The sequence below is a fragment of the Theropithecus gelada genome, chromosome 4 (genome assembly GCF_003255815.1).
Source record: "Theropithecus gelada isolate Dixy chromosome 4, Tgel_1.0, whole genome shotgun sequence".
Classification (NCBI taxonomy): domain Eukaryota; kingdom Metazoa; phylum Chordata; class Mammalia; order Primates; family Cercopithecidae; genus Theropithecus; species Theropithecus gelada.
The window spans coordinates 64788121-64813681 of NC_037671.1; the positions used below are offsets into that span (position 1 = coordinate 64788121).

General features: G+C 35.2%; 1 protein-coding gene across 1 annotated transcript in view; it reads right to left on the bottom strand.

Annotated features, from left to right (window-relative positions):
- The window catches only part of EYS (eyes shut homolog (Drosophila)), a 2114515-nt gene extending 2107274 nt beyond the window's left edge, over window positions 1-7241 (bottom strand). The window contains exon 1 of the mRNA XM_025382342.1: window positions 7186-7241. The gene's annotated coding sequence lies outside the window, so the exon portion shown is untranslated. The remainder of the gene's footprint in view (window positions 1-7185) is intronic.
- Window positions 7242-25561: the final 18320 nt, after the last annotated feature.

A 25561-nucleotide genomic window follows, 5' to 3' on the forward strand; every position in this document is an offset into this window, starting at 1 on the left:
TTGTCGCCCAGGCTGGAGTGCAGTGGTGCGATCTCGGCTCACGGAAACCTCTGCCTCCTGGGCTCACGCCATTCTCCTGCCTCAGCCTCCGGAGCAGCTGGGACTACAGGCGCCTGCCACCATGCCTGGCTAATTTTTCTGGTATTTTTAATAGAGATGGGGTTTCACCATGTTCGCCAGGATGGTCTCGATCTCCTGACCTCGTGATCCGCCCGCCTTGGCCTCCCAAAGTGCTGGGATTATAGGTGTAAGCCACTGCCCCTGGCCTTCTTTCATATTTTAAATTAAACTTCTGAGGCATAATATTGAGCTATAATATTTACTATATTCATTAAGCCTCAGGCACACTTTCTTACATTTGTTGTGTCTGAAATTGTAATGCACCTTACATTTCTTACTGTTAACATATCATCATCAACACAAAGCCCATTTCATGTCTGGGTTGTCCCTTATTTCTTAATCCCCATCCCATCTGCTTCCTTTCAAAGGAAACCATTTGTAATGTGTTTGCCGTATATTCTTCAGCATAGATACAGTCTTGTAAAACATAGTGTGGGTTTGTGTATTTTCAGTTCCATTAAGGGTTTTGTAAATCCCATCTCTGTCCTACTTTACTCATTCAGGCTTGTTTGGGGACCAATCCATGTCACATATCTGGTTTATTGTTTCATATTGCTATACAGCATCTCATAGTGTGATTTACTGTATTTTATTTATCCATTCTTCTGGAGATGGATACACAGGTTGCTTTCAACTCCCTATTGCCATATACACCATCCTTGTATAGATCTTTGCAATAATTTCTCAGGAGTATGTATCCAGGAGAGGAATCCTTGCCTGTACTTTTTAAATATATTTCTTCCTCAAAGAGTATTGGAAAATTTATTTGACTATGAATATAAAAATATTTAAAATTATTCTCCCATTATTGAATAAATGGGATTGCGGCAACAGGCTACCTATGTGCATAAAATAAGACGAATGTCTATTTTACTCCTTATGCCAGAATAAATCACAGATGGATAAATATTCAAACACTGAGAAGAAATGAAGTCATATTAATACTGGGAGAAAGAACATGGGAAAATTGAAAATAAATCTGTCCATTTTTCTAGCTTCCCTATTACCATCCTCCTTCATGCTTGCTCATCTCTCAGCAGTCAAGTCTCCTCACACAACTGCCAGATGATTATTTTAAAACAACTGACCAATAATATCCCTGCACTGTTATACAAATCTCAGTTTAAACATTAACTTGAACTGCAATGCTTCCTGACCTCGCAGTCTAAAATACCCTCCCAGGTAATGTCTTCTCAACCTATTTGAATTATCTGGATAGCTTCTATTATTTATTCTTTTCTTGCTTATTTGTTTGCTGATTTTTTTCTCACACCTCTCCAGAAATAAAAGGTTAACAAAATTCACAAACTTTGTTGTCTAATTTGTCACTGTTTTCTCAGGACCTAGAATGTGCAGGGAATATACAGTGCATTTGTTGCATAAATAAATAAATAAAAGGGCATATATATATATATATGCTTTGTAATATCACAGTTTAGCAATATTTCATAAGGTGTTGAGTTACATTCTTCTAATACTTGAACATATTTCTCTGACTTCAGTGCAAACCCACAAAGGTAGTATTGGACATTTAACCATCAAGCTGAAGCCAAACTTATATTTAACGAGCTAATCTCAACATGTTGTGCCCTGTGGGGTAATGACTGACATGTGCTTAACAAGTCGTCATCGCCACGGGGTAGGGAGATGATTAGGATCAGTTTTTTGCCCTACCATATCCTCATTGGCTCTCAGTTATTTCTTCCATATTTTGGAGAGAATATTTCTCTACTTTGTTTTTTTGACTATTTTCTTTCAAAAATAAAAGAATCCTTTTTTCTCATTACATTTTATTTTTAATTGCTGAAGCTACTTAATTTTATGTTAATTTTCAATGTTTCAAAATAAGTTGTAGTTTATGAACAACAAAAAAGCTCATTAAGCTTACTGACAGTATTTATACTAATTTGATAATGATTGGCTTACTTTTCTGTAATAACCAAGAAAACAGATTATCTTATAAAGCATATAAGGTGAACAGGTGCGGTGGCTCATGCCTTGTAATTCCAGCACTTTGGGGGACCCAGGCGAGCGAATCACTTGAGGTCAAGAGTTTTAGACCAGCCTAGCCAACATGGTGAATGCTTGTCTCTACTAAAAATACAAAAATTAGCCAGGCATGGTAGCACTTGCCTGTATTCCCAGCTAATTGGGATGCTGAGGCAGCAGAATCGCTTAAGCCTGGGAGGTGGCGGTTGCAATGAGAAGAGACGGTGCCAGGGCATTCCTGCCTGGGTGACAGAGTGAGACTTCATGCCAATAAATAAATAAATAATTAATTAATTAAATAATATATATAAGGCAATGTATAAATACATAGATATGTGTGTGTGTGCGCATTTGTGTGTGTGTGTGTGTAATGATGATTAATTTTATGTGTTAACTTGGCTAGGCCACGGTGCCATAGTATCCACTTTATGGTCAAACATCAGTTTAGATGTTGCTATGAAGGTAATTTTTTAGATGTTATTAACATTTAAATCAGGAGACTTAGAGTAAAGAAAAGTGCCTTCCACAATGTGAGTGAGCTTCATCCAATAACTTTAAGGCTTTTAGAGAAAAGACTGAGGTCCCCTAAAAAGAAAAGTATTCAGCCTCTAGACTGCTTTCCAATTAGAGCTGCAGCATTAACCCTTCCCTAGATCTTCAGCAGCTGGCCATGCAAATGTCAGACATGCCAACCTGCACAATCCCATGAACCAATTCCTTAAAGTACCTCTCTCTATCTCTCCTCTTTCTCTTCTCTCTCTCTCTCTCTCTATATATATATATATATATACACACACACACACACAAACATACACACAGTACCAGTAGAATGTGTGTACATAAAACACACACACCTACACACACACACACATCCTATTGGTACTGTTACTCTGGAGAATTCTGATTAATGCATGCACATATACAGGCCTCATAAACAGATACATAGAAAGATACATGGATAGATATATAATAAGAAAATATGTGAGCAATAATTCTTTTTTTATAAATTTAATTGTTAGTTGCTAATTTCTAAACTTGTATCCTAAAATGTAAATAATACACTGAATAAACCATTTTAATAGTGCATATTAACTTATAAAATAGATTTTATGCTAATGTTACATTTTTATTGAGAATATATTCCTGTCAAAACTTTGAACGAGCAAAGTGCATTGGTTCCATGTGTGTTTATTTTCTACATATAAAAATTGAATTTATATTTATATTTAAAAATATTAAAATTATTTATTATCTATATTTACATTGAAGTTACAACTCTATGAATGATAAATTAATACTTTAGAAGTAATGAAAGAAAGCTCTTAGAAGAAATCTGATTAGGCCGGGCGCGGTGGCTCACGCCTGTAATCCCAGCACTTTGGGAGGCCGAGATGGGAGGATCACGAGGTCAGGAGATCGAGACCATCCTGGCTAATATGGTGAAACCCCGTCTCTACTAAAAAATACAAAAAACTAGCCGGGCGAAGTGGCGGGCGCCTGTAGTCCCAGCTACTCAGGAGGCTGAGGCAGGAGAATGGCGTGAACCCGGGAGGTGGAGCTTGCAGTGAGCTGAGATCCGGCCACTGCACTCCAGCCTGGGCGACAGAGCTAGACTCCGTCTCGGAAAAAAAAAAAAAAAAAAAAAGAAATCTGATTAATATTTTGAACTAACATTGTGAGAAATTCACATTATCTCAAAGTATTTTACTGATATTTGGAACATCTAATGACCTTCTCCCCAAGACCTTGAGGAGAGAAAAATGAATTGTTTCTGAAAATTAACTGTAAAATCATTATGTAATGGATTGGCATGGTGCTACAAATTCACTTCAAAGATGCTGTCCAAGACTGTCAGATCTGGCTGTAATCTGATAAACGCAGTATTAACATGTCTGGAGAACGACTGAGTGAATTGAAAGTGGGGGTCCCTGAGAAGGAAGGTGAAAAGAAGAGCCATGGAAGCAATATTAGGCAGAGTCTTCAAGCAGATTCTAAGGAGGAGTAAACGCTGATATAAAAAACTCCACTGGAACAAGCCCAGTATTAAATATGCCATCATTGTGCATGTGGGTGCTTTGAACTTTCTTTGTGTAATAAAGCATGCAAATCACGTAACTCATAATCCTTAATATGTATTGAGTTCTCAGCTCACAGATCCTGTTCATAGCACATTACGTACAATATTTTATGTAAGCCTCAACTCAACTAGATGAGATGTGTACTATTGTTTCCATTTCATAAAAATTATCTCCATTTTATGAAATCAATTTGCTAAAAATTGCAAAGCTAATGAGTGACAAACTAATAGTCTTAAACCAGTGTGTCTGACTTCCGAGGCTATCCTCGATTACTCTGCTAAGCTAATCTTTTCCAGATTCAGATTCTAAATTCAACAAGTTCAGTTACAATTATAATTCAGGTTTACATTTACTTGTTCAAAGAAAGAATGTGTGCTTGATGGAGAATATACCTCTTCAGACTTTGATGTGGTTCTATTTCTTGTCACAAAATAATAGACTGTTACACATTTATAACTTAATATTCAGTTATATTTGATTTCTCAGTAGCTTTCCAAAATAGATAAAACATAATAACTCATGAATAGACACCGTCTATTTCATCAGGAAATTTAGTTAGCACCATGAATTTAGTAAATACTATTTTGATCATTAGAAAATGCACTTGGTGAAAATAAGCATAACCCTGAAAGTAAAATGCACCAAATCTTACACAGCAGCGATGCACTCTCTCTCTGAGTTCTCTTGGGGCAAAACCCAGAATATGACCTGAGGCACATTTTCTAATCTTTATTTCTTCCAGTTCATTCAGAGATGAAAATTGTTTCTTCAGCATTATTTTCCAGGGTTATTTTCTGAAGTGTTAGTTTTATTATATTTAAAAATAGAATTTCCTCTGGGAACACATGGCCTTTCATAAAATGGTATTTTTTTTCATTTTTTTATTTCAATAATAGAAAAGTGTAATAGGCATTCATTTATATCAGTTGGGGTAGCAAAAACTTGTATGATTAGACCACCTTCTCCAGTGTTATATGGGCACCATAAAAGTTACCATGAGCCTCTGCAAGCATACATGATTTTCATTAAGATTATTAAGTGGTTAGCCTCCTGACAACTTAGGGCACTCATAGGGAGCAATTAACTCTTTGGCTACTGCCATTTAGGGCAGGAGCTTGGCCAGAGTCAAAGAATCTGGGCTGTGTAAGAGGAAAATGTATTCAGGGAACAGCTAAGCATAGCTTAATGTACTCAGGGCTTTTTGGCCACTCTTCACCAGAAATGTTTTATTTATTTTGTTCCTTTCCTCTTTTTTGTTTTCCCTAAGATTTTTTGTTATTGTTTTAAGGATGCTACCGAAGGGTAAAATGGAACCAAGTCGGTCAATGCAGTTTTGTTTTGTTTTTTAACGTATTAACTCAATATTTATTGAATGCCTCCAAATCAAGGCTTGGTATTAGGTTTTGGTAATTTAATGGGAAAAGGGGCATTGCGCTTATTCCCTATGCTCACAAGTTATTCTCTAGTTGGTTAAAATGCAGAAAATTATACAAACTGTGTGTGTCATTTATTTATGGCAACTGCAAACATGGAAGTCTCTTCATGGTTTGGCATTTGAGTTCTTGAATATTGAGTATAGTTAGGATTAAATCAATATCTATGCCCTTTTCCTTTCTAAATAGTAAAGTGTTGCAAACACTTTTGTTTAAAAGGGTCATTTTTAGGCCAATTAAAATTGTTAAGGTAAAAACTGAGAATTATTTTTTAAAAATCTGAATTATTAACAATTGCAATTGTTGTTGATAATAAAAACACACTTTATCCACTAGCAATATTGTATTTTCTTAATCCTGCTAATAACATAAAATGCATCATTATTACCTAAATATTAAGTTTTAAATAAAAACTTGTTAGAATTAATAATATAAATATAGTACAAAAATTAACTGCAACATAATATATGTGAAAATTAATGACAAAATAATATATATCAATATGTTGCATGCTTCAGTATTCATTTCATATGTATTTTATGAAATCACACTTAATAATTTTAGGCAGAATCATCGATAGATATATACTCATATCATATAGATGATATGAGTATATATATGAGTATATATGCATACACTAGTATATATATATTGATAGTTTCTAATGTTATGTAATTAACTTTGAAAATAACATTAACCTTTAAGGTAAGCAATAGTCCCTTATTTTAATATTGCATACTAAGTAATTACAAATAGTTCAACATACATGATTTCTGAAAGATTTAAATAATAAAGATTTGTAAGTTCATTAAAATCATAAGAATTAAACAGAACTAATAAATCTTATTGAACCATGAATCTCCTAAATAATAAAATAAGATTGGTAGTGTATTAATAAGAGTGTTGTACCTGTGAAGCACCTTTACGCTTTCTTTTTAAAAATAAAAAATCACAACAAAGCTGTTAAAAATCATCATATCTGATCAGTTCTAAGAAATCTTAAATAAACAACCATGTACAAAGGAAACACTATCCTCAGAGTGCCATTGAAGAGGAAAAAAATGTCGATCATTAACATGAGAATAAACATCCAACAAAACTAGTATGAGTATCTCTAGATTTATGGCCAAAACTTTTCTAAACAAACTGAAAAATCACACAATTTCATATGCAATTGACATTTCATGGCTCTATGTATATGCTGGAAGACAATGGGGGAAAACCTTAAAAATCAAAAGCAATCATAAGTACTTCATGACTAAATAAAGATTCTCTAGCAACCCCCCAGATCCTGTTTCTCAAAGGAGATGAAAATTATATTCTTTGTAGATCCAAGGAGGTATAATGTATAAGCACAGGTTGTTCTTGATTCAAACAGAATGAATATCCTTAAGAAAATGACAGAAAATTTAGTGAAAATGTTTTGTAGAGAATAAGTAAAAATAACTGGTTAAAGAAATGCTTATGATTACAATTAGAGATCTTTGTAGTTGTGTTCAGCTATAGGCAGTGTTTTTATCTAGTAACAGAAAAATAATTTCTAGGTGGAATCAAGTAAAACTTACCCCAACCATTAGCCAAGGAAGCTTGCAACCCTAGGAGGCTTCTGATGATGGTTAATGTCTGGACTTGTCTAGCGTGTATCACTTTGTTTCTCAGAAGCCTAATCCAATAAAGCTTCCTTTATATGTGGCTTCTGAAACACAGCACTAAAAGCCTTAACCTTTTGCAGTATAAAGGTAAAGTCATTAAAGCCATGTGCAGGCTGACATAAGTCCTGGCCTTTATTTAGCTAATCTGGAGATGAATATAGCAAATCACCATCTGGAGCTTTGTGTAAATCCATAAACAAAATACTTCTCTACAATTTAATTATTCCCTATTTTATTTGTAACTCACCATTTTCATTGCTAACTTCATATGTCTCAGTCTGAATGCTTTCTAGTGTTTTGAGAGATTATTACTTTTTTTTTTTTTTTTTTTGTAAAAAACTCAGATACAGACAGTAGGAGAAAGAAAAAGGCTTTCTGTTGCTAGGGAAACCTGATGCGGAAAGTTTAGTAACAACCTCCGATGGTGTTGTAGAGCAAAGGCTGTCAGGGTAAGAGAACAGAAAAGGGGCCTGCTGATGCGAAGAATGATTTTAGTATGTTACTTATTGATTCTATGATGATCTTTATAAAAGAAATAATACAGAATCTATCTTTTTCTAAAGGAGAATTATGGGACCATAACAAAGAAAGCCTCAAGAAATTTATACCATTCATTGAAAGGTACAATAAATGAAATCTCACCTCTATCTGTGAGTTTATAGAAAGAACAGTTACTAAGTTTGTTAGAATTTTGTCAAATTAAGATTCTATTAGTATATCCTGAACCCACAGTCCCAGCTGGACATTGGCTTTAATAGTATCTTTATATTTTCAAATTACTAAATTAAACATAAATCGTTTGTATTATACTTGATCCTGCAGTGTGTGAAACATATATTTAATCAATGTCCTAATGAAAGGAAATATTTTAAAATATTAAAATCATACTGCAGACAAACTATTTCTATTTGTAGCAATAAATAAAATTATACATATGTATATATGTTTTAATATGATTTATTCTTAATATAATTTATATAATATTTACACATTTTTCATGAATCAAAATGCTACTAACATTTTGTTATCTAAAGTGAAGAACTTTTATCTGTTGACTCATGGAAATGAGTTATTCATGATTATACATTGTGGCCTCCCAAGACAATTTACGCTGAACATAACATAGTATCATGATGCACATATCCATTTATATCTGGAAAACAGTTCATCTACTATATTTTGCTTCTGTAAGATGTAGAAGTTTCCTCCCTTTCTCCCTCTCTTCTTTTCTCTCCCTTCTTTACATTATCTTTCTTACTCTGTTACTTTCTCTTCCTTCTTCCTTCCTTTCTTCATTTTTCCTTCTCCTGCATCTCCCATTATTTCTCTCTTTCTTTCTTGTATCTTTCCCCTACCTTCCCCCTCTCCTCCACTCCTTCCCTTCCCTCCCCCTCCCTGTGTACCTTCTTTTCCCCTCACCTTCCCTCCCCTTTCCCTTCCCCCTCCTTTCCTCTCCCCCTCCCCTTCCTCACCCTCTTTGCCCCCTCCTCCACTCCCCCATTCCCTTCCCTTCCCCCTTTGCTCCCTGTCCCCCATCCCTTCTTCCTCCTTTTCCCCGTTGCCTTCCCTTCCCCCTCTGCTCCCCTCCCCTTCCCTTCTCCCTCCTTTTATCCATTTCCTTCCCTTCCCCCTCTTTTCCCCTCTCCTCTTCCCCCTCCCCTCTTGCCATCACCTTTCCCTCCCTTTCCTTCTCCCCTCCTCCTTTCCCTTCCCCCTTCCCTCCCCATTCCCTTCCCTTGCAGCTCCCCTCCCCCACATTCCCTTCCCTTGCACCTCCCCTCCCCTCCCTGCTAACCCTCCCCTTTCCCTCTTCTACCCTCCCATTCCCTTCCCTCCCACTTCCCTCCCCTCCCACTTCCCTCCCTGCTCCTCTCCTCTTCCCATCTCCTTCCCTCCTGCCTCCCCTCCACTCCCCTCCCCCTTTCATCCGCCTTCCCTTCCATCTCTCCTCCTCCCATCATCCTCCCCTCTCCTCTTCCCCTCCTCCCCTTCTCTTCCCCCTTCCCTCCCTCTCCCTCTCCCTTCCCCCTTCCCACCCCTCCCCTCCTCTCCCTCTCCCTTCCCCGCCCTCCCCTCCTCTCCCTCTCCCCTCCGTTTCCCATCCCTTTAATTATTGCTGGTTTTTTTTTTTTTTTTTTTTTTTTTTTTTTTTTTTTTTTTAAGCCAAGTCTCACTCTGTCACCCAGGCTGGAGTGCAATGGCATGATCTTAGCTCACTATAACCTCTGCCTTCTGGGTTCAAGTGATTTTCCTGCCTCAGCTACAGTAGCAGGAATTACAGGTGCCTCCTCGACCATGCCTGGCCAATTTTTGTATTTTTAGTAGAGATGAGTTTTTGCCATGTTGGCCAGGCTGGTCTCAAAACCTGCCCTCAAGTGATCCACCTACCCAAAGTGCTAGGATTATAGGTGTGAGCCACCAGGCCTGGTCCCTTTCCTTCTTACTTTCAAATGACATTTGATAGAAGAACAAAAAGAAACATGACAGAAATTTAACTATGCAGACATCTGTGGAAGAGATATGTAGATAGAGAAAACGCTGATTACAAATATCCTAAAGTAGGCCAGAGATGACTGGAGTAGAAACTACAAATGGGAGCGTGACAGGACAAGAGGCTAAAGCAATAAAGGATAAATCAGAATGTGGACGTCTCCCTGTTGTTCATTTTATGGACTTTGGCTTTTACTTTAAATCTCATGGAAAGTTCATGGAGGTGTTGAGAAGAGAAAATACACGACTTGATTGACAATTAAAGCATTACTTTAATTTTGTGGTGACTAGAGTGAGAGGTGTGTGGAAATGGGAAGATGCTAAACCAGATTAGAGGTTATTATATTCATTCAGACACAGGCTAGCAGTGGCTTGGATCAAGTTGGCAGTAATGAAGGTAATGTTGGATTCTGGATATAGATTTGAACAGAATTTAGAGAAGAGATGATGAATTTGTTGTGACGTATGAAAGAAATATATCCCAAATCTATAAAAATTTAAATTTAACACCTCAAACTATAAGAATTTTAGAAAATAGTCTAGGGAACATCATTCTGGACATTAGCCTTGGGAAAGAATTTATGACTAAGACCTCAAAAGCAATTGCAATAAAATCAAAAATTGACAAGTGGGACCTAATTAAACTAAAGAGCCTCTGCATAGCAAAAGAAACTATCAACATTGTAAACAAATACCCTACAGAATGAGAGAAAATATTTGCAAAAAATAAAAATAAATAAATAACACAAAAGACATAAACAAACATTTCTCAAAAGAAGACATCCCAAAGTCCAAGAAACATGAAAAAATACCCAATATCAGAGAAAAACTGATCATCAGAGAAATGCACATCAAAACCATGAGATATCCTCACATACCAATACGAATGGCTATTATTAAAAAGTCAAAAAACAACAGATGTTGGTGAGGCTGCTGAGAAAAAAAGAATGCTTACACACTCCTGGTGGGAATGCAAATTAGTTCAGCCACTGTGGAAAGCAGTGTGGAGATTTCTCAAAGAACGTAGAACTACCATTTGAACCAGCAATCCCATTACTGTGTATATATACAAAAGCACATAAATTGTTCCACTGAAAAGACATAAGCACTTACATGTTCATTTCAGCACTATTCACAACAGCAAAGATACAAACTCAACATAGGCGCCCATCAATGGTGGACTGGATAAACAAAATGTAGTACTTATTCAACATGGAATACTATGAATCTATTTTAAAAAAGGAAGAAAACCATGTCCTTTGCAGCACGATAGATGCATCTGGAGGCCATTATCCTAAGTGAATTAATGAGAATCAGAAAACCAAATTCTTAATGTTCTCATTTATAAGTGGGAGCTCAACACTGGGCACTCATGGGCATAAAGATGGCAACAACAGACGCTGGGCACTACTAGAGGAAGGAGGGAGAGAGAGAGAGAGGCAAGGGTTGAAAGACTGTTGGGTTATTTTAGTGCCGGGGTGATGGGATCATTCTTACACCCAACTTCAACTTCACACAATGTGCCCAGGTAACAAGCCTGCACATGTGATCCCAAATCTAAAATAAAAGTTGAAAAAAAGAGAAAGATATCACAAATTTAACCACTGTACATTATCTTCACTGCTGTCACTCTGGTTGAAACCATCACCATTTATCCCAAGAGTTAATGCAAACGTCCTTTAATAGATCTTTTTGTTTCCATTCTTGCCCACCTCCTTCTTCCCATGTTTATTTTTGGGAGAATAGCCACAGTGATCTTTTTAAAAATTAAGATATATAGTGGCAAATATTTAACCAAACTTTGTATTATTTTCTATTTCACTTAGAATAACAGACCAGAGTGGTAACAAGGACCTGAAAGGCCTTTCCGGATCTGTTTTTCTGTTACCTCTTTGATTTTCTTTTATTGATTACCCTGTCCCAAACATATTAGTTTTCATGTTTTTTCTCAGAGACAGCAAGGAGGTTAGTGCTTTAGCTTCTTTTCTCAGTGTTACCCTTCTCAGAACACTCTTCTCTCAACTATCTTGACTCAGGTAAACTGTCTCACCTTCAAGTGTATGAGTAACCTTACCTTCCAGAATATACCTACCTTAACCTTTCCACGTAATATTACAACTTGCTATTCTCATTTCAATCTGCTCCACCCAGTTCCACTTTAGTTTGCGCGGAATATGTCACCATTGAGATACTATTTAAACTGCTTATGAATATGTGTACTGTATATTGTCATTCTTCCTGTTGATTGAAATTATTAAGAGTCTAAGGATCTTTATTTTTTTCCATCATGTACAGTTGCATAGGACACTGTGTTCCACTTAGTAAGTGTTCAATAATTTTTTGCTGAATAAGCAAATGAAAGAATAATGACTATAAGTCTTATGACCTGGGATAATGGAGAAGTCAAGTTTTATTTTACAAGTGGGGGAAGAATATGAAAAAAGTAGGTTTGGGGTGGAGTGGGAAAGGAAGTCAAGTATTAGCACTTGGCACTTTAAGTTTGAGAGGACTATTAAACATGCAAGTGATGAAACTATGAAAGTAGGTAAATAGCCATGTTTGTGGTTCAGACAAGGGATCCAAGTTAGAGATAAACATTTGGGAGTTGTTAACACACAGATTATTCATAAAGCTATGGGACTAGAGAAGATTTCAGCAAAATTTGGAGATGTTGAAAATGAAGAAGAATCAGCACATGAAAGTGCAAAGGGATACTATCTGAAGTGGAAGAAAAAACAAGACAGAATGAAGTCCCTGAGGCAGGTGAAGTAAACATTTCAAGAAGGGAATGATAATCTGTGCCATATACTGCAGAGAGATATTTAGAACACTGGACTATAGGCATTTTCAAGTATATAACTTGTATATGTAGCTGAAGAAATGAGAATCATCATTCTGCCACAACAGTCCAAGGAAGTGTGATCCAGTGGGCTACCTCAGGCTTCTCTGTTTCTGGCATCCAGTGTGACTGTCTCTACTTTATACCTCAATACCTATGAGGTGAGGAAGGTATCTCTCAAAATTCTTGATGAGAGTAAGACTACAGATCCTTCCTAGTCTAAGTTTCCTATACTTAAAAAGGAAGTTATTTTCTTCCCCAACACTCTCAGCCTGAAAGCAAGGGGAAAAAAATTATTCCTCAAACTCCATTCTCTCTAAATACCCTCTCCTTTATTCATGGATTGAGTTTTTGGAACTATAAGCTCCCCCATACCCAAAATTGCCAGTTGCCATTGAGTACTTAGTTTTCTTTATGTGTCATTTGATACATTATTAGTGAGAGAATATATTATTATAGAATTATTATTAGAGACTATATGAGACAATTCTTATTGTCCCACACATTGCATTCAAGATGGTCAAGGGAAAGTTACAGTATTAAAGTTTGTGAATATATCCTCTGGGAAAATTAGCCCACCCTGTCACAGATTTGATGTGCTACAAAGATCTATCCTGTGGGGTTTGGGAATTCAGACAACTAAACCTAATTTTTCATGCCAATGTTGTTCTCCTTTCAGATCTTTAAAAACAGTCACTCATATCTGAAAAACCTTCTCACTTATTTGTAGGGAATTTTCTTATATCATGGCTCCTGACAACAACAATAATCAAACAATAAGTGATTATCCCAATATCTGGGTTTTGCAGAGACAATAGAGTATAGTTGAAAACTTGGGCCCTTAGGACCTTGAATCAAACCTGGCTCTTCCAGTTACCAGTTATGTGACCTTAAGAAAATTACAAATTTTTGTATCTGTAAAACTAATATCATAGTAATGCCTATATTTGAGGACTGCTAAGAGGATCACAAATCAATGAATGTCACACACACACACACACTAGAGAGAAAGATAAAGCACATGAAAAGTATTTAGCACATGGCTACTGTCCCACATATTTTAACTGGTATTATTCCAAATTCATGGCCAGAGCTGCACATCGTCATGTCAGATGCTCTTATGGTTTCATGACAGTGTGAGATGAAAATATGTCTCTATGTTTTTTCTGTCTTCATTTACTCTTTGCTCTTGATATTTTGCAGTTGTTTCTTGAACAAAATCAAAGGCATGGACCTATAGGCAAACACACACACACACACAAACACACACACACACATTCTTAAACACTTAAACATTCGTACAATACTTACAAACATTTACCAAAGATGCACATAAGGGGAATTCAAGAACGTGACTCTACACACAACAAAATTAGCCATTTAAAAATTAGGGATCCCATTTATTTCTTGAGTGTTTCAAACATCAACATTCTTGAGTGGAACCTTTACCTAAACTTTCCACAAACATTCTCCAAAATAAAGAATATTTTTGTTATCAGAAAAAGTTCAATTTCTCAAAATAAATAAAATACTGTAAATAACAATGAACACTGTAAAAAAACTAAAACAATAGACCATTCTCTCATTTCATGTACTAAAAATATTTAAGTATAACTATCTCAATTCTCAGAGCAACTCATTGCAGAGATTTATGTTTTACAGCTCTTGAAACTTTATTCCCTGCAACCTGCCTACTAGCAATTTTAATTCCTTCCATCCCTGGGGATCTCCCTCTTGACACTGTTAATCCCTTGAGTTAGTTATCTTTGTCTCCTTTTTCTGAAAACTTGAAAGACTAGTTCCCCTTTTTCTCATTATCTGCTTACTTTTAAATCTCTTTCAATTTTCTCTTATGCTTCCACAATCCCCCTAAAATAACTTTCTTGATGGTGACCAGTAACCTCCTTATTACTACTTCAAAAGGCCTCATAATTCTTTTTCTAACATCTAGGATTAAATTTCAGTTCTATCTTTCACTAGTTGTATGACCTTTGTCGACCCATTAAAATTATATGAATCTCAGATTTTTACTTCTCAGATTGGTTGTAAAGAGAAGACTCTAAAACATTTCTGAAAGCACCCAATATAATAAATGGGATTTTTCTTTCTGACTCTGTTCATTCTGTCTTCCTTTTGCCTGTTTAAATCTTTTGACTCTGGCCTCTTCCCTGAAAATTTTGGTTTGTGTGGCTGCTATGATACCACACTCTGTTACTCTTTTGTGTTTCTTTCACTGATCCAGCCCTGCGCTCCTGACTACAAAGTGTGGTGGATTGACAATGGATGGTACTGACTTGGCCCTCAGTTCTGCCCAGTCTCTCTCTCTCATCAACCTATTTATGTTTGTGAAAATCTAGGCTTGTAATTTCAAATTTTACATGGCTCTAATGAACACCTATTTTTTTTTTCTTAATTTTTAGTAGAGATAAGGTTTTTCCATGTTGCCCAGGGTGGTCTCAAATCCGTGGGCTCAAGTGATCCTCCTGCCTTGACCATCCAAATGTTGGGACTACAGGCATGAGTCAGCACATCCAGCCTCTAATGAACACTTTTATCTTTATTAAAAATATCAATTCTTCATTTATTTTCTAAGTACCTACTCACAGGCTCTCATCATGTCCCTGATTTCAGTCCTCCTCTTGCATGACTGTAGGCATAAAAATGACCAAGAAGGTCATTTGATCAATGCTACCTATTGGGGAGTTTTTTCTGAACTGGTAATTTTTCCAGTACCTGAACTTCAAATAAATTCCACATTAAAAAAACAAAAACAAAAACAAAAACAAAAACACCTCTGATGAGGTCAGAGTTTCCCACATCAAAAACTTCTATTGGCCTGTGCAAACTAATACTAGTTGTGGTATAACTTAATCACATGCTCACTACTTGTTAGTTTGTTCAAGGTGCTATAACAAAGTACCATATACTGGGTAGCTTATAAACAACAGAAATTTATTTCTTGCAGTTCTGGAGATAGAGAAGTCCAAGATCAGGGCTCCAGTAGATACAATGTCTAGGGCTCCAGCAGATATAGTGTCTGGTGATGGCTCCTTTCCTGGTTCAAAGAAAGTGCCTTTTTGTCATATTCATACATGGTGGAAGTGGAGAACTCTAGTCTCTTTAGCCTCTTATAAGGCCACTAACCCTATTCATGAGGACTCTGTCCTATGATCTAATTACCTCCCCAGAACTCTACCTCTTAACACCAATATCTTGGGGGTTAGAATCTCAAAATATACATTTTTTTTTTGGTGGGGGGTTGGGTATAAATATTCAGACCCTAGCAATACTTTTTGTTGTATTAAACAATATGCAAATACTGTCATATTTTTATACAAATGGAATCTAATGAAGTGGGTATTTTCTCCCATTGCTCAAATGAATGTCAGGAAAATTAAGCAGAATGTGTAAAGACCACAAAACTTTTGATTCATTCTCAGAAACTGTAGGCTTCAAAATCTGTACACTTGCTATTGAACTATATCACTTCCAAGACAAAGTAGGAATCCACTTCTAGATTCCTTAACGGAGCTACTTCATTATCTGGCCTCAAATCTTGTTTCAGTTTTATTTTCCACTCATCTTCACATACTATATTATTCTTAAGTAAAACTGACCAATTTATATCACATTCTGGAAAAGACAAAACTGTAGAAACAGAAAACAGAGGGGTTAACTACCAACAGATGAGGGAAACTTTTCGAGGTCTTAGAAATGCTCTATATCTAGATTGAGTGGTGTTTATGCAACTATATGCGTTTATCAAAACTAGTGTACTATACACTAAAGATGATATATTTTTCTGGATGTAAATTATAACTTGATAAATACTTTTTAAAACTGCCAAAAAACATCATTGTATTAGCCAGGGTTCTCTAGAGAAACAGAACTCATAGTAGGAGCGCTCTCTCTCTCTCTCTCTCTGTATATATATAATATATATATATACACACATACATGTACATATATAGTACGGCACCATACAGATAGATAATGTTTTATATATGTAAGATATATATACACACACACACACGTAAATATATACTATGGTACCATATAGATAGATAGATATGTTTTATATATGTGATATATATATATACACACACACACATGCACACACACACTGAGCATAACAAATATACTCGAAAGAGTTTTATTCTGTTCTCTCACTTGATTGTAACAGTCAACACAGAAGACTTTTGTGACCAGATGTATAGGGGTTTCTCTTCACCACCAAGCAATCAATTCTGCGGTGGACACTAACTGGGTGACCTCCAATTCAATTCTGACATTATAAACCTAAAGACAGCAACAGATCCCACAGGTTGAGAGTTCAGTTTCACAAAACTGCCTCACACCCTCCTCCCTACTTCAGACACCAGTAACAAGTCTGGACCTCCAGATCTTCTGACCAATAAGCTTCAAGTTGGGGTTCCCACAACCCTCTCTTCAGCTTCAATTAATTTGCTACAATGGCTGACAGAACTCAGGGAAACATTTATGTTTATCAGTTTATTATGAAGGATATTAAAACGTTACAGATAAAGAAATGCATAGGGTAAGGTATCAGGAAATCGGTGAAGATCTTTCATGCCCTCACTCAGTGTACCACCCTCCAGAAATTGCCTCATGTTCAGCTGTCCAGAAACTCTCCAAACCCAGGTTTGGGAGTTTTATGGAAGCTTCATCACATAAGCATGATCGACAACCACATACAAATGTGACTGGAAAATAGAGGTGTGATCTAACACTAATAGACCACGTGGAGAAACCCAGCAAGGTCTGTCTGTTCAGATTCTTCTTTGTCTCTCTGTGCAGCATTCATTCTTTCAGGGTATGGGGCAGGATGCCTTCTGACATGAGGGTCTTGAGATTACAGTCCTGCCTTTGGCAGATGAAAGTGAGGCCCCTACACAGAGTCCCTATTGGGGCATTGCCTAGTGGAGTTGTGAGAAGAGGGCCACCATTCTCCAGACCCCAGAATGGTAGATCCACTCACAGCTTCCATGGTGTGCCTGAAAAAGTCAGTCAGTCAATGCTAACCCATGAAAGCAGCTGAGAGAGGAGACATACCCTGCAAAAGCCACAAGGGTGAAGCTGCCCAAGGCTGTGGGAGTGACCTGGACATGAGTGTGATCTGGACATGAGACATGGTGTCAAAGGAGATCATTTTAGAGCTCTAGGATTTAACTGCACTGCTGGATTTCAGACTTGTATAGGGCCTGCAGCCCCTTTTTTGGCCAATTTCTCCCATTTGGAATGTCCGTATATACCCAATGCCTGTAACACCACTGAATCTAGGAAGTATCTAACTTGCTTTTGATTTTTCAGGCTCATAGGCAGGAGGGACTAGCGTTGTTTCAGGTGAAACTTTGGACTGTGGACTTTTGAATTAATACTGAAATGAGTTAAGATTTTGGAGGACTGTTGGGAAGGAATGATTTGTTTTGAAATGTGAGGACATGACATTTGGGATGAGCCTGAGGGGCAATGATATGGTTTGGCTGTGTCCCCACCCAAATCTAATCTTGAATTCCTATGTTGTGGGAGGAACATGGTGGGAGGTAATTGAATCATGGGGGCAGGTCTTTTTCACACTGTTCTTGTAATAGTGAATAAGTCTCATAAGATTTGATGGTTTTAAAAAGGGGAGTCTCCCTGCAGAAGCTCTCTTCTCTTGCTTGACACCATGTGAGATGTGCCTTTTACCTTGCATCATGATTGTGATTCTTCCCTAGCCATGTAGAACTGTAAGCCTATTAAAACTCTTTGTTTTGTAAATTGCCCAGTCTCAGGCATGTCTTTATCAGCAGCATGAAAACAAACTAATACAACTGCAAAGCACCCTCCTTTTTAATTAGTTAAATTTTACATTTTCAAGATCTCGATTTAGAATTACTGACTTCAACATTTGAAGACAACAATGATTCATTATACATATATTAATAATCATGGCATTAAGGAGAATAATTTCAATAAAAATGCTGTGACTAATTAAACTACTCATTAATATCAGAAATATTTGAAAAATTTAAAGTGTATTAAAAAGAAAAACAATAATCAAAATGGTCAAGAGAAAAGAAAGAGAAAGAAGACAAATAAAATGAATATTTTTGAGTACCTGATTTTTGTCATGCTTGATGTTAGCATTTTCATATAATATACAACTATATTTTGACAATAGCAACTTTACAAAGTAAGTACAGTTATGCACCACATAATAAAATTTTTGTCAACAATAAACTGCATAGACAATGGTGATCTCATAAGTTTATAATGGAGCTAAAAAATTCAAATTACCTAGTGGTATCTTGGTGATTTTGATTCTGTGTAAGCCTAGACTAATGTGTGTGTTTCTGTCTTAGTTTTAAACAAAACTTTAAAAAGTAAAAATATATTAAAAATTAAAATTAGAGAAAAACATATAGAATAAGTATATGGAGAAATAGAACATTTTTGTATAGCTGTACAATGTGTTTGTTTTAAGCTAAGTGTTGTTACCAGAGTCAAAAAGTTAAAAAAGAATTTAAAAGTTTATAAACTAAAAAGTTACAGTAAGTTGAGGTTAATTTATTATTTAAAAAAATATTTTAAATTTACTGTAGTATAAGTATACAGTGTTTATAAAGTCTACAGTAGCATACAATAATGTCCTAGGCCTTCACATTCACTCACCACTCATTCACTGATTCACCCAGAGCAACTGCCAGTCCTTGTGAGTGCAGTTTATGGTAAGTGTCCTATACAAGTGTACCGTATTTTATCTTTTATGCAATATTTTAGTGTACTTTTTCATTTTTAGATATGTGTAGGTAGACAAATAATTTATCATTGTGTTAAAATTGCCTACAATATTCATTATAGTAACATGTTGTATAGTTGTATAGCCTGTATTTATCAGATTCACATACACACTATTAAAATTGGGATTAGTTACACTGATATGGTTTGGTTCTGTGTCTCTACACCAAACTCATCTAGAATTGTCATCCTCAAAATGCTCAAGTGTAGAGGGAGGAACCTGGTGGGAGGTGATTGGATTATGGGTGCGGTTTCCCCCATGCTGGTCTTGTGATAGTGAGTTCTCACCAGATCTGATGGTTTCATGAGTTTGACAGTTACTCCTTCACTCTTTCTCTCTCACTTTTTCTCTCTCTCTCCCTCCTGCGACCATGTAAGATACGCCTGCTTCCCCTTCTGCCATGATTGTACGTTTCCTGAGGCCTTCCCAGCCATGTGAAACTGTGTCAATTAAACCTCTTTCCTTTACCACCAGTCTTGGACATTTCTTTACAAAAGTGTGAGAACAGACTAATACATACACCAATAATAAACATGCATTTACATTGTGGTTTAGCGGTAAATAAAATTCATCTAAAAATTAATTGCCTGTCAAATAAATGGGTAAACTTTAGAGAACATAAGTTTTATTATCTTCATGTGGGAAATTGAAGGCTGTTTTAATAAGTGTACACTTTTGGCATTTTCAGTAAAAAGGTTGTGACATCTTAACCTGAGCATCCTTTCAGAGAAACTGAATGTCAGAGTTACATATCTAATAAACCTTTACTGAAGTTTCCACGTTGCCAAGAAAAGCAACTATTTTACTTACTAAAAGAGAGTTAGAGATTACTAATTATTGCAATGATTTAAATTAAAATTGAGCCAAATTTGAAGTTTTAATAAACACAGTCTAAAAAAATTTATTGATCAAGTTTTAGTAATTGCAAATTGCACCCTATTTTTTTATTACTAGTATATTCCACTACAGAATTTCACACTCAAATTCCAGTATCATTTTTATAAAGAAGTTAATTGACTGTATGCATGTCCTACAAAATATTAAGAATATATTTTATTGTATTTAGGCAAAGTATGTAGTGTTATCCATATTTTTGAAAACACATGATGTGCAATGCTTAAGGTGATTCTGACATTGAAAATGAGAATTATTCATTTAAACATTGTTACATTAATATTTTGCTTTGGGCACAAAAATAAGTATTAGGCAATTGCAACAACAAAAACTAATTTTCTAACAAACTCTGTATTACTTGGGGGTACATACAAATAATATAAATCATAAATAAATTTTTTTTTTTTGCTGATTTAGAATTTACTGCTGTTTTTGTCATGTATAAATTTGGACTTAGCTTTTTATTTCAAAAACAAATGCCAAAATCAGGGTTATTTACATTTTTTATTTGAAATTGTGAATCAATTGCTTACCTATGAGAATAGTAAAAAAAGGTTAAGAAAATTTCCACACAGGATGCAATACAGATATTTGTATAAGAATGGGTATTAAGCAGACAGATGAATGAACATTTCAAGTGAAATCATTTGATAAAGGCTTTTAAAAATACACTATATTTGAAAGGTCCCTGTGAAATTTCACTGGAATTTACACACACACATATACACACACACACTTCTATGAAATAGTTTCCAAGTTTAATACTTTTCATGCTTTTTGTTAAGATAACTTTTGAAAGATACTTAGTTTTCTATTACTCTTTACCTATACACAGGAATAGCTATAGCTAGTAGTCATAATGATTAAACTTCAACAAAGATAAAACTGTATTATTTTTAGAACTAGATATGTAACAGTCACTAATCTTAGTATAATACATTACATATATGTAATTGGAAACAAAATGTCAGTTGTCTCTGGGTACTAAGTTTCTTCAAATTATTGCTATAACCACCTTCTTTTTTGTTTTATTATTATTATTATTTTAAATTTAACTTTTACATTAAGTTCAGGCATACAAATGCAGGTTTGTTACATAGGTAACCTTGTGTCGTGGAGTTTGTTTTACAGATTATTTCATCACGCAGATATTAACCCTAGTACCCATTAGTTATTTTTCTTAATCCTCTCCCTCCTCCCACCCTCAAACCACTGATCAACCCCAGTGTGTGTTGTTCCCCTCTATATGTCCACATATTCTCATCATTTAGCTTGCACTTATACATGAGAACATGTGGAATTTGGTTTTCTGTTGCTACATTAGTTTGCTAAGGATAATGGCCTCCAGATCATCCTTATCCCTGCAAAGGACATGATCTTGATCTTTTTTATGGCTGAATAGTATTCCATTGTATATATGTACCACATTTTCTTTATACAGATGGACATATAGGTTGATTCCATGTCTTTGCTATTGTGACTAATGATACAAAACATATGTGTTTATGTATCTTTATGATAGCATGATTTATATTCCTTTGGGTATATACCCAGTAATGGGATTGCTGGGTCAAATGGTATTTTTGTCTTTATGTCTTTAAGGAATCGCCACACTGTCTTCCAAAATGGTTGAATTAATTTACACTCCCACCAACAGTGTATAAGTGTTCCTTTTTCACTGTCATCTCGCCAGTATCTATGTTTTTTGACTTTGTAATAATAGCCATTCTGACTGTTATAAGATGGTATCCCTCTTCTTTAATAGTTTATTAAGACAACATGAACCCTCATACATTGAGAGAACAAGTATATTCTATAATTTATTCTCGGATTGTTGGGAGTGAGGCTACTATGATTCCTTATGCCTTTCGTCTGTAATCTCCAGCCTTTTACTTCCACCAAGTTCTGCATCTTTGCTCTTGACTCCTATTGGTGTTACATTTCCAGACAATATTGATCAGTAATAGATGTTACCCCAACTCCTGACTTTTCAAAATACCATTAAAATGACACTGTGGTATTTGTGGAATATTTTACTAGTGATTTAAGGAAAATGATGAAAACTGAGAGTATTGTACTGTATAAACAGCAACTCAAAGCTGAATATTAGCCATTATTAAACTACATTTAATTAACCATTTGCTACCATTAAATATCTCTTACTATAGCCTGTACTTGAAGCAACTGCTCCTGTCTCCTGCTTTACTTTTTACCACATTTTTAATTGTTCATAGATTATAAATTTCCCCATATTTCTATGAAAAAAATGATTTTATTTTATTTACTGTCATTTAACTTAAGCCTTTCAGTATCTTCTACTTTCATTGGCAAACAGGACTTTTGTTAATTTTTTTTCCATTTTTCTTACTCACTTTTCTTACTATTTCAACTAATTGTTTCAATTTCCTAGATAATATCAGTGAGTTGTGTTTGTCTTAAGTAGTTTACTGCCTTTTATATAATAAAATCCTTCTGAACTTTATTAAATTTAATTCACTAAAAGCTAAGTAGTCATTCTAGACCTAAACTTTGAAAAGTGAGTATTCAAGTCAATGATGTTAAATATTTGATCTTAAGTAGCCCAGATTCTCAAGTATTGAGAATGACTTCACTGAGGAGTTCACGTTTTTCATTCAGGTAATGATGACTAAGAGAAAGTTGTACTTAATAAAATTTACTTCACTGATATAATACTTTAATGTATGATATGTGTGACACTTTCTATAAGTAAACTAAGACTGCATGTACAAAATAAATGCTCTGCATTAAATATTGATCAAAGTATATTTCTACAAAAATGATAAAGGTAAATTAAACATTATATTAATTCATAAAAATACCTTATTTCTGAAAATCATTGAAAAATTTTGTTTTATTCAGTCGCATTATACTGTAAAGCATTGAATCACAGACATCTTGGTGTTCATAATCGCCATCAACAGTTAAAGCTCATTACTCCAGTAATAATGGAGTAATTACTCTATTATAAGTATTTTTAGACCAGGCACAGTGGCTAACGCCTGTAATCCCAGCACTTTGAGAGGTCGAGGCAGGTAGACCACCTGAGGTCAGGAGTTCAACACCAGTCTGGTCAACATGGTGAAACCCCATCTCTACTAAAAACATAAAAAGTAGCTGGGTGTGGTGGTGCATGCCTGTAGTCCCAGCTACTGGGGAGGCTGAGGCAGGAGAATCACTTGAACCTGGGAGGTGGAAGTTGCAGTGAGCCAAGATCGTGCCACTGCACTACAGCCTGGGTGACAGAGCGAGACTCTGTCTCAAAAAAATAAAAAAAAATAAAGTATGTTTATGTACTAATATAGAAAGAAAAAGAAAATAATTAGAGATATCTGTCTATTTTCATTAGAACAGTTTTTTTTTGTTTGTTTTGTTTTTTTAAATGAGAAATATGTATTAAATACAATTTTAGGTTCCTTTGGACTCTAGCCAGAATGCATTTATTTGGGATTTCCCAGCCATGCAAATACAAACCATATTCACAAGATCCTGAGGAAACTTTTTAACTTTTACTTTGAATACTTCTTTCTACCAAAAATAGAGACAACTTCTATCCTTTGTATTAAAAATTATGAAGTTTATATTTTCCTATTGTGTCAGGAATGTATGAATGGCACAGCTAGTTGTGTAATCTTTTTGACAAACTATAGATTCTCTACCAAAAAAACATAAACAGAAAAGTTAAAAATTATTTAATTAGACAATAATATTGAGAAAATGATTAAGCTTCTTAAGCGAGTCCTGTTTATCTGTGAACTCATCCTTCATCCCCTTTTGTGATTATTTTTATCATTCCAAGCCATCTCCCCGTTGTCCTTGTGTCTGCCTTCAGGTTGTTCCTAGTTATGTATTCTCCTACTGAAGCACATGCATCCCAAGCAATTCTTCATACTCCAAATCTGTCTTTCTTTCTTTGCCTACATTAAAGCTAACAACAGCAGACCTTAGATTAACAAAGCTTAATTTGTGTGCAACTAATTAATTATAGAAAAGTTTTTCTCGTAGCCAGAGATGTATATATGTGCATAGCGGGAAACAAAGTTTAACTTGTGAGCAACTAACTAATTATAGAGAAGTTTTTCTCGTAGCCAGATATGTATATATGTGCATAGGGGGATCTTTATTATTGGACTTCTTAGTACATTTTAATTTTAACGAAACATGCAATGAATTTGCCAAAATCTTGCAAAATAACAGCCTTGAAAAATGTAATAGGGAAAACAGAATACCATTGCTAAGTTCTTTCAGTTTTCCCATCAATGTATGTATATTTATATTTAATTTTACCTTATCAGGAAAAGTTCAGTTAAAACTTGCTTTTAGTATATTTTGGTGATTTTTAATGATATCATGAATATTTTCTTTTCTTTAATGGATAATCTGATGGTATAGTAAATACTGTTTAAACATCAGAACACAAATTATTTAAGGTAGAAATATTTGCACAAGTTGTTTCCATTACAATTTAATTCAAAAGGTTCTCTGAATAAAGGTAAATTAACACATGATATTTACAGGCAGAATAGCCTAAATATATGCCTAAATTTACTTTTAAGTAGGTTTTTCTGCTCTTGTCATAGATTCAGAAATTGAATTGTGTTTATCACTGTTATGCAGATGTGATGTACATTTATTTTTCTACTCTTCAGTGATATATAGGATAAATCATCGGGGCTACTGAAATGTTTGTTAGATATTAAATCACTGATGTCAGCTGCCAAGTCATCTCACTTAACTTAAAAGGAAAAACTCTGGCTCCTGACTTGTTCGTGTATATTTTTGTTTCTTTAGCTAGTACCAGCTAAATTCCAACTGCTTGCATGTCCAAGGTGAGGAATACTATTTGAAGGCTTAGATCCTTTTTTGTAAGGCACTGAGACTCATTAACTCATTATCACTTAGACTATATGTTACAATTATGCATTCCTTCATTTCTTGAACTTAAAATGTTAAAGCTTGCAAGTCTCTCTCAAAACCCAAATTAATGTAATTTTTATCTACCACCTGAATACGTCTAATATATATGGTAATTTGGCTCAAACTAGTTGATAGAATTCATGTTAAGTTAAAATAATAAGCATGAATTTCACAATTAAATTTCCCCATTGACTACTGACTACCTGTTGGACAAATGCATTGATTTAAAATTACTTCATTACTTAGAGATACCTTATGCCCAGACTAACATAATTTATGTACTGCACTTCCAATATGCTTTGGTGTACATTGATATTTAAAGACATAAA